The sequence below is a fragment of the Lynx rufus genome, unplaced genomic scaffold (assembly GCF_022079265.1).
Source record: "Lynx rufus isolate CCGP_SWC_20201006 ecotype Redwood Valley unplaced genomic scaffold, mLynRuf1.p SCAF_2, whole genome shotgun sequence".
Lineage (NCBI taxonomy): Eukaryota > Metazoa > Chordata > Mammalia > Carnivora > Felidae > Lynx > Lynx rufus.
This window is the reverse complement of record NW_025814834.1, coordinates 195,223,901-195,238,620: the sequence shown is the minus strand read 5'-3', so window position 1 is coordinate 195,238,620 and position 14,720 is coordinate 195,223,901.

Below are 14,720 nucleotides of genomic sequence, written 5' to 3'. Positions count from 1 at the left end.
GATATATTAGGTCTTATAGATTTAATTTGTTTGATTAATATGTTTAAATGTTTCAATTAATGATTAATAATACTGCTATTATTTCCATTTTTCCATTAGTATGAGCAGATACTAATTCAGAAGAACTTTGAAAAACCCTCTCCGTGACCAAACAGCTTCTGTATTTGGTAATTGTCCCACCTAATATGTCAATATTTACACTAAGTGGTTAAAAAAAAAAGTTAAAGCAACAGTTGCACACAAGGTTCGCTCTAGGTAGAGAGCTGTTTGGCAGCAAGAAACAGAAATGCACCCAAGCCAACTTAATAAATGGTTGCTTATATTGGAAGGGCATAGGGGAAACTCGCTGAACCTCATTCCAGCAAGTAAAGTCGATATGCTACAGAACTAGAAAATCATCAGACAACAACTCCCCACATTGTTCTCTCATGGGGCCTCATGATTTCTTGCCTCTACATTTTTCTGCATATCTGCTCCACTCTTCTCTAAGGAAACCAGCTTTCTCTGTTTCCACATACACGATAATGGCTATCTCCCAATACATGCAAAGTAAGAAAAAATCTGATTGGCCTAGGGAGTAGACATACATTCCTTTCCTACTCCCACCTAATCTCCATGACCAGTAGATAGGATTGAGGGATACAGAGGCATCCTCCTCTGGAAGAAAATATGCATGGGAAGAATGTGAAAGGCATCTCTAGAAAATTGTCCTCTTTCCTGAAATTAAATAAAACTGATGATTACTGAAAAAATATTTGTCAACATTGGTGGGATTTAATATTTGAATGTAGAAGATAAACCTAGAAATTTACCTGGAGCCCTAGAAACACCCTTTTCCCTGGTGGCTTGCCTGAGCCCAGCCCCTGCTTGCCTGGTTTCCACTGTTTCTAAGCTCATTTTCCAAAACCCAGAGGTCCCCCAGAAGATCTGATCATGTTGGGAGAAAGAGGGCTCCAGGAACTGTTTCTGGCTATTTAACATAACCCAAGACAGGAGAAAACCTCTCCTAGGCCTATGTCACCAGAACTCCCTCCCAGAATTGTCCGACCTCACAGACAGGGCCTAAGGTGAAGAGAAAGAACCAGGCTTGGAGAAAGAACCTAAGGGCCAGGCTTGGAGAAAGAACCTATTCTTCTAGAAGCAGCCGTCCATCCTTTGTATTAGCTACACTTTGCAGTGTTCCCCAACTTTGCATTCACTAGATGTTCACAGAGATCCTGCAGAGCTGAAATTTTTGTCCCCATTACCCAGCTAAGAAAATTGAGTTTAGATGAGGTGAAGTGACTTGTCCAAGGTCACACCGTTAGCTGTTGATCTGAGACTGGAACCTAGGCTTATTGGACTCCCAGCCAGAATTCCACTGTATTGCTCTGGCTGACAATGGTTTGGGGAGCAAGATTGTAATCTGGGGAGAATATATAGAAGGCTAAGGTTTGCAGGAGGCCAGAGGTGCAGAGTTAACTAGCTTCTCAGCCCCTCAAGGACAAATGGCCTGATGAGGCTGGTTGAGGACTGTAGAGAATGAGGAATCGATCTGCCATCCCATGTGAAAATGGATTGTAGCCCCAGCCTGTGTGTGTCAATGGAGCTGATTAGCACTTGTGTGAGTCTCTAGCCATCGATTGGCAGGTGAGAATCGTTCTGGGACCAGCAGGGAGTCAGTCCTATCCCACTGTCATCCCTACCAGCCTCTCCCTCCACAGAGGTTTCCTCCCCTTTCTGCCACCTGAAGTCTCAAGTCATTCTCCAACTCCTAGACCCAAATGGTGCTCAGAGGAGGGCATGGCTGGTACTCACATAATTCAGCCATGCTAGGTGCAGCTGGTAGAAGGACATGTGGCCTTTATAAAAGGCACTGCCTGCTTGGAGGGGTCAGTGTAGTGAGTGGGTGCAGGGTTTAACTTGGAGCTTATAACACTCCATGGAAAAAGCAAGGGCTGTGCCACATATTGACAATGTGACCTTGGGCAAGTCATTTGCCCCTCTGGGCCCCAGTTCTCCATGTGTATGTGTGATGGTTGATTTTACATATCAACTCAACTAGGCTAAGAGATGCCCAGTTAGCTGGTAAAACGTTATTTATTCGTGTGTCTGTAAAGGTGTTTCTGGAAGAGATTAGGATTTAAATCAGTAGACTGAGTAAAGAAGATCCACCCTCACCCACATAGGCAAGCATCATCCAATCTGTTGATGGGCCCAAATAGAACACAATGGCTGAGGAAGGGTGAGTTCTCTTTTTCTCTTCTTGAGCTGAGATATCCCTCTTCCCTGCCTGCAGACATCAGAGCTTCTGGTTCTCAGGCCTTCAGACTCAGGCTGAATTATACCACCCGCTTTTTTGGTTCTCCAGCTTGTAGATGGTATGTCGTGGGACTTCTCAGCCTCCATAACAATGTGAGCCAATTCCTATAATAAATTTCCATATATATATATATATATATGTATATATATATATATACATATACACATATATATGTCTAAATATATATCCTATTGGTTCTGTTTCTCTGGAGAACCCTGAATAATACAGTATGGCATTAAAAATAACTTTTCTCACTGGATTGTTTGGATTAAATAAGGAAGTGTATATAAAAGTACTTTGCAGTCCCTGGCACATAGTAATTACTTGGAATTGATTCTCCATTCTCCTCAAGAGGCACCCATTCTGGTAAGCCTTCTCTAGTTAATCCCAGTTCTCTCTTTCTTTTCATCTTTTGAGTGTCATGTGCAAGTCACAGCAAGAACCTCAGTGTTTTCTGTGACCTGGAGAAGTTCTGTCTCTAAGGAAGCTCGGCCCATAGTATTGGGTTGCCTTTGGGGGAACGAATTGCCAAATTCCAGCAAGGGAAGGTAGGCTCAGATTCATCAGATTCCCCAAATTTCATCTGGGCTTAGAGGTTCTAGCCCAAGCTTGTTACATGGTATATAGGGGTGCCCTGAGCACTCTTGTGCCTGTCAGGCAATGACCTCTCCCATTACCCCCAATTGTACCTAGTCCACATGGCAGGCTTCCTTCACTAGTTTTCTCTCCTGTCCCTCCAAGGCTGGAGCTCTTCCCACTTGGTTGTAGCCTTGATTTCCTGCCTTGAACTTGTCCCAGGGGTGTGGACTTACCTGCTAGTGGCTGGTCTTCTTTCACAAGAGCTTGGCCTCCCCCTTGCCTTAGTTGGCCACTGTGGGACCACTGAAGGTCTCTATGCTACAGCCAGAGGGGAGCATCTTCTTAAACCCCCAAATTTGGAGAGTGTGACTTAGAGTTATAAACTCATATTAACCCTCAGGCTATAGTGGTAAATGAGAGAATTTTGGTCAGAACCATGGATAGAAGCAACAGGGTTTGGGGTGCCTGGTGTTGAGGATGAGTTCAGCAGCCGCGACTCCTGGCTGTAGCAGCCACTAGAGGCACAAAGTCAGAACCATGGACAGATGTCACAGACTGTGTTACGCTGAAAGAGCTGTCTTTAAGATCCTGGACTATTCAAGATTCTTCTGATTATAAGAAATGGAAACCTACTTTAAACCAGCCTAAGCTAGTGTTTGGTTGAGCTGGATGAGTGAGGTGGGCTGTATGGTGGCAGTGAATGCCAAGACTTGTTGCAATGAATAGTGGAAAGTTATAGGCACATCCCCCTTCACCTCAAAGTAAGATGTGATTTCTTTCTTCTTTTTTTTTTCACATATAATTTTCTTTTTCTTCCTTTTTTCAAATTTAAATCCAAGTTAGTTAACATATAGTGTGTATTGGTTTCAGGCGAATTTAGTGATTCGTCACTTGCATATAACACCCAGTGCTCATCCCAACAAGTGCCCTCCTTAATGCCCATCATCCATTTAGCCCCTCCCCCCACCCAGCTCCCCTCCAGCAATCTTCAGTTTGTTGTGTTTTTATGAATCTCCATGGTTTGCCTCCCTCTCTGTTTTTATCTTATTTTTCCTTCCCTTCTCCTATGTGCATCTGTTTTGTTTCTTAAATTCCATATTTTGTTTCTTAAATTCCACATTCTATCCACATTGTTGCAAATGGCAAGATTTCATTCTTTTTGATTGCCAAATAATATTCCATTGTATATATTTACCACATCTTCTTTATCCATGCATCAGTCAATGGACATTTGGGCTCTTTCCATAATTTGGTTATTGTTGATAGTGCTGCTATAAATATTAGGGGGTGTGTGCTCCTTCAAATCAGCATTTTTGTACCCTTTGGAAAAATACCTAGTAGTGCAATTGCTGGGGATAGCAAGGTAGTTCTATTTTTAATTTTTTGAGGAACCTCTATACTGAGTGGCTTTAACAGACTCAGGGCTATTCAGGTTATCTATTTATTCTCAAATAATTTGAGGAAATTATATTTTTATCCAATTTTTATTGGTGAAAATTTGTTCATAGCATCACCTGATTAACCTTTTGATTTTTGTAGGATCTGTAGCAATAAACCCCTTCTGCCTCCTTATATTAATATTGGTAATTTGTATCTTTCCATTTTTCCTGATGAGTCTGACTAGAGACTTATAAACTTCATTGATTTTTCATTATTCTTTCCACAACCTCCACCGTGCCAATTTAGAACATTATCATTTTATTGTGGCAGCCTCCTAAGAGGCCTTCATACCCTGGCCTCCCACTCCAGTACGCTCTGCCAACTGCTGCCAAATGATGCTTCCTCAAAGGTCTCTTTCATCTGGGACTTTCACTGGATCTACATCACTTTTGAATAATTTCCAGACCCTTGCACTTGACACCCAAGGCTCTCCCCACCATCTGACAAATATTCACATTTCCAGTCATCACCCACTCCTCCCCTGCACGAATCCTCCTCACATTTGTCATTGTCATTAAATTTAGGTGATTTCTCAGCAATGTGCTTCTATAACTCCTCAACTCCGGTTGATGCGGGACAAACACCAGACTCAGAGTCTGAAGACCAAGACTGGAAATGAGAATTATCCCATTATGGGCTATATGGCCCATTTTTCATCTGAAATATAGGATACTAATGCTTACTTGTGGAGTTATTCTTAATTCATACAGCAAGTACTTGTTGAAGGAATATGCCCTGAGGTTTACCTGCATACCTGCGTGCATGTATGCACATAATTGTACTTGCATGGAAAGCAATGCTGCTGTTCAGCACAAAAGGATATGTCCTGAAGACAAATACAAAGAATAATAATAGATAGCATTTACTGAGTGTTCACTATACAGTTAACCCTTGAACAACAGGGTATTAAGGATGCTGACCTCTTGCACAATCAAAAACCCACACATAAATTTGACTCCCAAAAGAATTAACTACCAATAGCCTACTGTTGACCAGAAGCCTTACTGACAGTATGAACAAGCCATCAACACATATTTTTGTATGTTATGTGTATTATATACTGTATTCTTACAGAAAAAAGCAATTTAAAGAAACTATGAATAAAAGCATGAAGAAAATACATTTATAATACTGCATTATATTTTAAAAATCCACATAAGTGAACCTGTGCAGTCTAAACCTGTGTTGTTCAGTAGTCAACTGTATTTGTTGGCTGAGTGACTACTGTATTAGGCTCCAGGGCTATGGCAGTAAGCAGACAGACCAAACTTCCTGCCCTCTGGGAGTTTACATTTAATCCTTACATTCTAATCCTACATTTAATCTTCTGGAAATCTGGATGGTAGGCTGTATTCTTTTCATTTTTAATTACAAAACTGTAATTGTGGTAAAATATACATAACATAAAATTTACCATTTTAACCATTATAGATGGATATATATATAACCATCTGTAGAACTCTTTTCATTTTCCAACACTGCAACTCTGTACCCACTAAATATTCTCCCTGTCCCCCAGCCCCTGCCAACCACCATTCTACTTTCTGTCTCTGAATTTGACTAATCTAGGTACTTCATATAAATGGAATCACATAGTCTTTTTTGTAACTGGCTTATTTCACTTAGCATAATGTCCTCAAATTTCATCCATGTTGTAGCATATGTCAGAATTTCCTTTTTTATTAAGGCTGAATAATATACCACTGTACATTTCTTTTTTGAAGGCAAATCAATACATGTACATGATTTTTAAAAGTCAGCTAGTACTACTACCTCTGAATATCTAAATAATATGCTTTTATGTTAGTTTTTAATCTAGTAATATATTATGAAAGATAATTCAATCCTGTAGCACTCCAACCTTATACCTCTCCCTCTTGCATCCTTCTAATATAATTATATCACAATTTTTGGTTAAATCAATATTCAGAGTTTGCCTTATTGATTTTGCACACATGGTTCACTGCTGACGCTAAAGTTGTATTACTTTTCCTGTACAATTTTTTAAATCTTCCTTTGTATTAACAGCCTTGTTTTATCTCCTTTCTCCCATTTTCTTAGTTTTCCACATCCTTATGAGTTCTCCCTAAACTTTTCAACAGAATGTAAAAAGAATCTTCTGAATGCTATTTTCCACATGCAAGGCACTGGGTGACTCAGCCACTTAAGCATCCAACTCTTGATTTCAGCTCAGGTCATGATCTCACAGCATGGAGCCTGATGCAGGGCTGGATCCCACAACCCTAGGATCATGACCTGAGCCAACATCAAGAGTCAGAAGTTCAACTGACTAATCCATCCAGGCGCCCCTCTGGTTCACTTTTTAAACAGAAAAAGCATCCAGTCCCTGCCAGGTTATGGAAGATGTAGTCAGGTATCTGTATGTAATGAGGAAGGGGTCTGTTTCTTATGTTCCCTTGTTCCCATTCTCATGTTCCTAGTATGATGCCTCACTCCCATCTTCTGCTGTAATTGCTACCTCTGATATCTGTTCTTTCCCTGGCCCTGGGTCTTCAATTGGATGACTCCTCTTTGGCATCCTTTGTGGTAGCACCTGCTATGCAGCTATCCCAGCTCTGCCAACTCTTCCATCCACTTGCTAATCTTCCAAAAATGTGTTGACATCTGTGGTCCACCATTGCCTCTTTTATATTCCTTTACTTTTATTTTAGTGAGGCTTGTTGAGGGAGCAGATATAAATGCATGTCTTCCATCTGCCACACTTAACCAGAAATCCAAAGACTTCACTCTTAATTACCATGCTATATTGCCTCTCAAATGAGACAGTACCTCTGGGATCCTACAGCCCAATGAGGATGAAATGAGGTTACACATGTGAACATACTTTGTAAGCTCTAAAGAGCTCTGTGAATGAGCCAGTCTATGTTAAATTCCCCTACCAAAGTTCCCTCCTTCCTTCTCTCTGCTCTCTGATTCCTCCTCATCTCCAAGGTACAGCTCAAGCTTATCTCCTCCTTGGGGCCTTCCCTGACCAACCCAGCTAACAAGATGGCCCTGAGCCTTGGGCCCTGAGCCACTACAGGATTCTCTGTGCACCTCCCCTAAGCAATGCTACTTTATTCCACTGTGCGCACAGAGCTAGTGGCCAAGATGCATAGTAAAATGTGGATCTTTCAGTGTACAACAAAAGAGCTTTCCTCCTCCTTCCAGGCAAGAGACACAGGCATGGCCAAACAAGGATGAGGTTTGGGGCAGGGGAGAAGTGTTTTGTTTCTTTGATATTGAGTTTAGGAGTCAAAGTAGCTTCCATTGCCTGCAATCTGAGCTGTGGCCACAGTCCTCCAGGTCTACCTCCTCCCTCTTGCCTCTTCTCCTCTCTCTAGATGTCTCCTCCAGGCAGAGGGGGCAGTGGCTGCACCAACAAGTGTATGCCACTGGTCCAGAGGCCATGCCCTTTCACTCCTTCCCTCTCACCAGAGCTTTGATGTGGGTTCTGAGAGCTTCAGTTTATATCCGCAGAGAGCTTAGGCCAGGGTGGTGGTGGAAAAGGGACTGGTCTCTGGCCAGAAATAGTTGGTCTTGACCTCAAAAATATCCTGACCAGCAGCATTGTTCACAATAGCTAAAATGTGATTAGTAAAATGTGTTGTATACCTGAATATTATTCAGCCTTAAAAGAGGAAATTCTGACATGCTACAACCTGGATGAATCTTGAAGACACGCTTAGTGAAATAAGCCAGCCATAGAAAGACAAATACTGTCTGATGCCACTCATATGAAGTGCCTAAATTAGTCACATTCAGAGACAAAAAGTGGAATGGTGGTTGGCAGGAGGTTGGGGGAGGGACAAATGGGAAGTTATTGTTTAATGAATACAGAGTTTCAGTTTTACAAGATGAAAAAGTTATGGAGATGGATGGTAGTAATGGTTGTACAACAATGTGAATGAACTCCATGCCACTGAACTGTACACTCAAAATGGTTAAAATTGTAAATTTTATGTTACATGTATTTTACCAAAATAGAATAAAAATGGCAAAAGAAGAGATCCTGATTATTTTCCAAGAAACAGATTCTGTCTGAGTCTTTATGGAACATTCCATTGGAGTGAAATATACCATCTTGTGTTCCCTGACTGGTGTGATTATTATGAAGGAACCTGAGCTTTCCCTGAGGACTGCAGCTGCAAGGAACTCTCTCAGGGTCACTATTTCTGTCCTGGAGTGCCTTGGAAATACACAGGTGCACACACACACACACACACACACACACACACATTCCCAGATTGCCTGGCACAACTCTGTGTGTAAGAGCAGCACTACCTAACCTGTGTGTGTGTACTAGGGCAGAAATCCAATCCCTCTGCATTGTTCCCTGTCCTACCCAGACCCTTCATCTTGGAGACCCTTGAAGCAGAGATGGATTTGGCTGGAAATAGCCAGCAGGAGCAGCTAGGTGGGAGAATGGCCAAGAAGAGAAAGATAATAAGGAGGTCATGTCACTGTGGTCTGCCTCCACCCTGCTACAGACCTGTAACCCTGGGAGTAGAAGGGTGTTCTTCCTGTCCCAGGGCTCAGGATCCCAATTCCCCACTTCTTTTCTGTCTGGAGCTTGATATGTGGCTAGTCTGAATCGATATGAGCTGTTTAAGTATAAAACACATATCAGAATTTAAAGACAGTAGAAAAAAATTAAGAATGTAAAATATCTCATGGGAAAAATCTTTTTATATGAATTATCATGGGAAAAATGTTTTTATATGAATTATATGCTGAAAAGATAGCCTTTTGAATATGCTACTGGGTTAAATAAAATACATTAAAATTAATTCCATCTGTTCCTTTTTACTTTATTTAATTACATTTGTAGTTTGCATTATATTTATGTTGGACAGCACTAACCTGCTGCCTGTCCTGATCCCAGACTGCTTGGCTGGGCCCTGATCCACTACTTGGATCTTATAATTCCTTTCCACAGAAATGGGACCTTTGTCACTGTGGGGGTCCCTTGCTGAATGGACTAACAAATGGAATAATGCTGTATGCACCTGACGTGGACATCACCCCCCGCCTGGACTCCTCCCCACTGTTCCTTCTAGCAAGAGCATGCCCTCTCCTCCTCCCCAGTGTCCATTCTGCCTGAAGTCTGAGCACATGCTGGGTCTCTGGCTAGACCCAGGAAGTCCCTGACACGCTGGGCTCACACCATCTGCCAGGAGAAGGCCAAGTGGCCACAAACACTATATCTTTTTCTTATTTTTTCCTCCTTCCTTCTTATCCGCCCTTTCCTCCCCCCACCAGTTCTTCTCTTTTTTAAAAGTCTAATTCTGAGCAGCCGGCTCTGTTCAGCCTGACTGGTTTGTTATGGCTTATAATCTGCGCCAGGATTAATTAGCTAATTACTGACAAACGTCCGCTGGCAAGATTCTGCTCCAGCTTGTCAGCTTGAAGTGTTTAATTATTTTAATCATTTACTTTCATCTTCAAAATTTATGCTGCCAAGAGAGTTGCAGGGCATCTTTTAATTATGATTTGGGGTTTCTGCTGGGCTGTGTTCTGTTCCTGGGGATAAGGGATATTATTTTTTACTAGTCTTCCACCAAGGCCTGAACACCCTTCTACTCCCAGCGCCCAGCATCGTGCTCTGTGGATTGGAGATGAAGAGAGAGCCCAGATCTGCTCTGGACATTGCCTCTTCTCCGCCTCCATGGTATGCATTGGAGCATGATATGAATTTGCATTTTGTGAGTACCTATTATGTGCTGGACATCATGCTACATATTTATCGATATTATTTCATGCTTGTGAGTACATAAACACAAAGAGCATGGAAACAGCCTGAGAACTGAACAGAGTGGCCTAGGGTGATCAGTGGTGAGGAGAAACATAAGGAATGAGCTTATTTTATTCGTCTATGGAATAATTTACTTACAGTCAAGTGAGGTCACCTAAAATATAAAGCTCTGTGATGTCACATATGTGTACACCACCACCTAGATCCATGTACCCCAGAAACCCCTCTATGCCCCTCCAGATCAATACCTCCCAAAGGTAATCACTTCTAACTTCTATCACAATAGATTCATTTTGTCTTGTCTTCACTGTCATATAAATGAAATTATATGGTAAGTCCTCTTTTACGTATGACTTCTTTCACTATGCATTTTGTGTGGAAGGTTCTTTAGTATAAATCATAGTTCCTGCCCAAGGCTTTGGTTTGGGTCCAGGAGAGATATTTAACCCAAGTCTTTAGAGAGACTTGGCCATGGCTTCATTTCTTATTAGCATTGTCCCGAAAGTGAGTTTGGTTATTATTTTTCTCCTTCATTCCCTCTTCTTCTCTACTTCCTCTTCTGTCTTCTCTTCCTGCCCCTCTCTCTTCTCTTCTCTCCCCCCTGCCCATAGACACATTTATCACCATGTCCTATTAGAAAGTTATTTCTGAGCATCAGTCTATGCCATTCTGGATGCAAAGGTTAGGTGTTTCTCAATGAGACATGGTTGTCAGAGGGGGATTGTGAAGCACAAAAGATTGTGTCCCCTGTTACAGATTGGATGGGTTGGATTCCATTCTCCAAAAAAGACATGTTAGAATCCTAGCCCCCAGTACCTGGTAATGTGACCTTATCTGAGGTAAGGTCTTTACAGAAGTAATCCAGTTTAAATGAGGTCATTAAGGTGGGTCCTAATCTGATATGACTACTGTCCTCATAAAAGGGGGAAATTCAAACACAGACACACACATCGACATCCCCCTGTGAAGATGAAGGTATAGATGGGGGTGATATTTGTACAAGTCAAGAAATACCAAAGATGGCTAACAATCCACCAGAAGTTGGGAGAAAGGCCTGGAACAGACTCTTCTTCACATCCCTCAGAAGGAATCAACCCTGTAGACATCCTGATCTCAGACTTCTGGCCTCCAGGTCTGTGCAACAAATTCTGCTCTTGAAGCCACTTTGTTGTACTTTGCTATGGTAGCCCTAGCAAACTAATCCAGCCCCAAAGAGAGCTCTGGTTGGTCTTTCTGAATCTGTGTCATGGGACCAAGAGCAACCTCTACAGGATCTTCTCTGCTGGAGCCACCAAGGGTTAACCCAGCCCTGGTCTGGGAGGACTTAGGCGACAGCTCAGAGCTAAGAGACTAAGGAGAAGAGAAAGATCAGTTTAATGAGCTCAGTAATGCCATTAATGAGGACCAGGCAACATCCAGGGGGCTTCTGTGACGGCCTCCACCAGGGCAAGACAAGCTGAAGGATGCCATGAGCCTGGCCATGGCAGACTCTGATGTGATGTGATCTGTCCTCTTTATGCCTGGGTTGGGGATGGGGGTGGACACAGAGAGTCTTTGTGCAGTGACCAAGATGGCATGAGACTCCCCACCCCCCCAGCCCGCCCCAGACTCGGGTGTGATTCTGTACGTGGCATCATACTTTCTAACACACAGTGCATACCTGAACACACCCTCACACATGCCTGCACATAACGGCCAGCTTCAGCAAAGGCGCTCTGCTCTCTGTGTTTCCCTTCTCCCACTCACTCCCACCCTTGATGTTCCATCTGGAACAGTTTGCATCACGGTAATGCAATTGGGCATCTGGCTAGTCTGTCTGGCAAATGCATAGAGAAACTTCTGCCCAAATCCTACAAAACCTTCTTTCCCTGTTATTTCATGGGAATAACCTACCTACCCCCCCCCCCAACCTCTCATCCCACCTCCATCCAAGGGTCCCATCCCTAAGGTCAGAGTCAGGTCTTACTGCCTCTCCCAGAGCCAAAGATTGCCTAACAAGCCCCTCCTCACCTATAACCAAGGGCTCTCCCTAACCTGTCCCTGGAAGCTCATGTGGAGCCTGGGTCCCTGTCTCAGTCTGTATCTCCTATGACTAACTAGCTTATGGTGAGTTGCGTGCTGACAGGACATGGAGTGGATCTCCCACCATTATCTATCTGATAATCTCAATCATAGGTGAATCTCAGTCACAGATGAGCATAAGACCTGTGCCTGGGGGGCTTATAATGAAGTAAGGAGCAAGGAGAGAAACAGGATGGGACCTGGGCTCTAGCCCTGGTTCTGCCTTTAGGACAAGCCACAAGCCACTCTTTTTCTAAGTCTGTTTCCTCATCTGAAAAATGGGGACAGTAATCTCTACTGTACATAATTATGCAGGTTAAGTAAGGATATAAGATGTAAACTGCATGTGGTATAAGCATACAGCCCTAAAAAGGAAGGAAACTTTGACACATGTTACAACATGAATGAACCTTGAGGACATAAGGATAAATGAAATAAACAAGTCAAGAAAGGACAAATACTGCATGATTCTACTCATATGAGGTCCTAGAGTAGTCAAGTCCGTACAGACAGAATGTAGAATGGTGGCTGTCAGAGGCTGTGAGGAGAGGGGAACAGGAGTTATTTCATGGGCACAGAGGTGTGTCTGCAAAGTGAAGAATTCTGGAGCTGGAGGGTAGTAACAGCTACACAACAATGTGAATGTACCTAACATGAATGTGCTCAACAAAGTGAACGTGAGAAGGGTCGAAGGGTTGGGGGTGGACATTGAATAGGAATGGGACAGATGTTTCCAGATTCCAAGTGAGAGATATCCAGGCGGGAGACAGAGACCAGGGAGTTGGAAGAACATGACTTGGATAGAGATGAGATTTATAGATAGGAAAAGCACATTGGAGTCCACTCCAGCATTTATTGTTTTTAATTTAAATTTTTAAAAACATTTTAACATTTATTTATTTTTTGAGAGACAGACACAGAGCATGAGCTGGGGAGGGGACAGAGAGAGAGGGGGAGTCACAGATTCCGAAGCAGGCTCCAGGCTCCGCGAGCTGTCAGCACAGAGCCCGACACAGGGCTCGAACTCATGAACCATGAGATCATGACCTGAGCCGAAGTCGGATGCTTAACCGACTAAGCCACCCAGGTGCCCCTGTTTTTAATTTAATTTTAATTTTAATTTTAATTTTTTTATTTTAGAGACAGAGAGTGAGAGCATGTGCACAAGCAGGGGAGAGACGGGGAGGAAGAGAGAGAATTGCAAGCAGGCTCCATGCCTAGCACAGAGCCTGACACGGAGCTCAATCTCACAACTGTGAGATCATGATCTCGAGATCATGACCTGAGCTGAAATCAAGAGTTGGCAGTTCAACCGACTGAGCCACCAAGTTTCCCCACCCTAGCATTTAAAGGGTGGGTGGAGGGGCACCTGGATGGGTCAGTTGGTAGAACATGCAACTCTCGATCTCAGGGTTGTGGGTCCAAGCCCCATGATGGGCATGGAGCCTATATACATACATACATACATAAAGTAAAATAAATAAAGGGGGAGTGGAGAAAGAGAAGCAAAGGACCAAGCATGAAGTATCACAAAGGAGGAAAGAAGATGAACATAGAGTGTTGTTTTTCACTTTTCCTTAAAAGTAGTTTCACATGCAACATGGAGCCCAACACAGGACCTGAACTCACAACCTTGAGTTCAAGAGTCAGATGCTTAACCCACTGAGCCACTCAGCCTCCCCAAGCATAGAGTGTCATCACAACACAAGGGAGGAGGAGATGGTCTCAGAAGAAAGGCAAGGTCCACAGTGTCAAATGTTTTAGATGGGTGGTGAGAAAGGCCACTGGGATTGGCATTCATATTTATTGGTAGCTCTATCAAGAGTGGTGGGGCAGAAGCCAGACTGCAGTGTTTTGAAAGATAATGGAAGGGAAGGAAGTATATCCACTGATCACAACTATTCTTCCAAGAATTTTGGAAGTGAATGGAAGGAGAATATTTGAATGATGGTTTGAGGTAAGCCCATTTTGGAAGGGAGAAGACCTAAGCAAGTTTATAGGCAAAAGAAGGAGCCAGTAGATTAGGAGACAATGAAGATGCAAATTGAAGATACAGAAGAGTGAAGGGGTGACTAAGAGCTCATTATGTCTAGGCTCCCTCTGAGCATCCCCTGTCCCTGTCCTGTGTGCAGTCAGAGAGCCCAGACCGACTCAGGCTCTACCTGTGCTGACAAAGGGGACCCCTTTGCCCTTTCACATGGGCAGATGTGGGTATGCTGACACTGAGATTAACCACACATACTCTCATTCCCATCCTCAGACTCAATATACCCTTTCCAACACACTGGACACATAGAACACATTGTTAATTTAAGCACAACTTTTATAGAATATTCCATCTTATGTTCTTCACAAGGTTGTGAAAAGCATAATGAAATGAAAAGCATATATCTAAATGCTCTGTAAAATATGAATAACACAAATACAGAAAAACCTTGGTTTGCGAGCATAATTTGTTCCAGAAACATGCTTGTAATCCAAAGCACTCATATATCAAAGTGAATTTCAAGAACCATTGGCTTAGTTGTGATCATGTGACATTCGACGTCATATATTACTCATATTGCAAGACAACGCTCGTTT